Raw genomic sequence first — 1,591 nt, 5'->3', positions numbered from 1 at the left:
ACCACATTCTCCACGTGGCCTGACCTCCAGGCAACAATTAAGATTTGTTGAGCTTTTTCATCATATTCTTCTTCTTTTCCAGAATCTTGGATTTCAGCAGAAAATGCCTTGACTAAGACTTTAGCTGACAAGCTGGAAATCTGAGAAGGAAAGATTATGTGAAAAAACCTAATGAAAACATACACATTTCTTCAAGGTGAATTAGAACAATTTATGCTTCCAAAGCTTCTATGGGTTCTTTTCTTTCCTTTATTATCCTTTATCTTTTTTCAAAAAAAAGTCTTTAAAATATTTAAAATATCTTCTATATAAGAAATTATAATGAATAAACATATAGAAAATAAAAATATAAACATCCATGAAACCACCATCCAGCTTAATAAAAAGAATGTCACCAGTGTACTGTCACTGGTGTATTAGAAGCGCCACAACCCCCCCGTTCCCCGCCCCCCATCCCTCCCAGAATGCTTCTTCCTAATCATAACTACTTGCTTTCCTTTCTCTCTTAGGGTTAACCACTATCCTAAATGTTCTGGTAATTGCTATCTTGGTCTGCTTTATAGTTTTACTACCCAACTATGCATCTCCAAATTAAATAATTTAGTGCTGACAATTCTTTTCAGGATTTTCTATAAAGGGAATCATAGCATGCATACATTCCTCTTGTCTTTTTTTTTTTTGATTCAACATTATGTTTTAAAAAGTCATTCAGATTTATTCTTCCCTTTCCTGTTAGGTATGAGCAAGGGGAGGCAAGGCGAGGAGTGTGGATGCCAAATTTCCCGTTTTCTTTGTGCTGACAGCGCTACTGCAAAGATCATCAATGTTCCTAAAACCCAAAGGATTTTCTGTAAGAAGTGAGGAAAACATCAGCCTCACAAAGTGACCTAGTATGGGAAGGGCAAGGATTCACTGTATGCCCAGGGAAGGAGGCGCTGTGATCAGAAGCAGTGTGGCCAGGAGGAGCCAATTTTCCTGAGGAAGGCTGAAACCACAAAGAAGATTGTGCTGAGGCTTGAGTGTGTTGAATCTACCTTCGGGCCCAAGAGGATGCCGGCCGTTAAGAGATGTAAGCATTTTGAACCGGGAGGTTATAAGAAGAAAAAGGGTCAAGTGATCCGGTTCTAAGCTTTGGGATTCTTTTCTGCTTTTGAGAGGAAGATGTTGACACTGTAGAAACATTATGTGTATGAAAATAAATACAGTGATATTTTTACTAAAAAATAAAAGTCATTCAGTTAGTTGCAGGTAGCTGTGGTTTATCAATGAACGTCCGCTGTTGAATAACATTCCACTTCTAAGTATACTGTACATTTCACGTATCGATATGCTGTTGATGGACATTTGGATTCTTTCCAGTTTGTGCCTACTAGGAACAATGATGTTTCTAGAAGTTCCTGCACTTGTCTTCATGTGCAACAGTCTCTCTCCTTTGCAGTGGCCATGCTCAGTGAAAGGTTGTGCACATCTTCAGCTTTACAAGATAAAGTCATACTATCTTCCAAAATAATAGTACTAATTGGCAATCTTACCAACTTTTGTCTTTTCTCTACATATGATTACTTGGACTTTTGCTTTTTTTTTTTTTTTA

General features: G+C 37.6%; 1 pseudogene; it reads left to right on the top strand.

Moving 5' to 3' along the window:
- The first annotated feature begins 738 nt into the window (after nucleotides 1-738).
- On the top strand, nucleotides 739-1,218 carry LOC122479480 (annotated as a pseudogene).
- The last annotated feature ends 373 nt before the right edge of the window (nucleotides 1,219-1,591 follow it).

Source organism: Prionailurus bengalensis, chromosome C1 (genome assembly GCF_016509475.1).
Source record: "Prionailurus bengalensis isolate Pbe53 chromosome C1, Fcat_Pben_1.1_paternal_pri, whole genome shotgun sequence".
Taxonomy (NCBI): Eukaryota; Metazoa; Chordata; class Mammalia; order Carnivora; family Felidae; genus Prionailurus; species Prionailurus bengalensis.
This window is presented reverse-complemented; position numbering and strand designations above follow the sequence as displayed.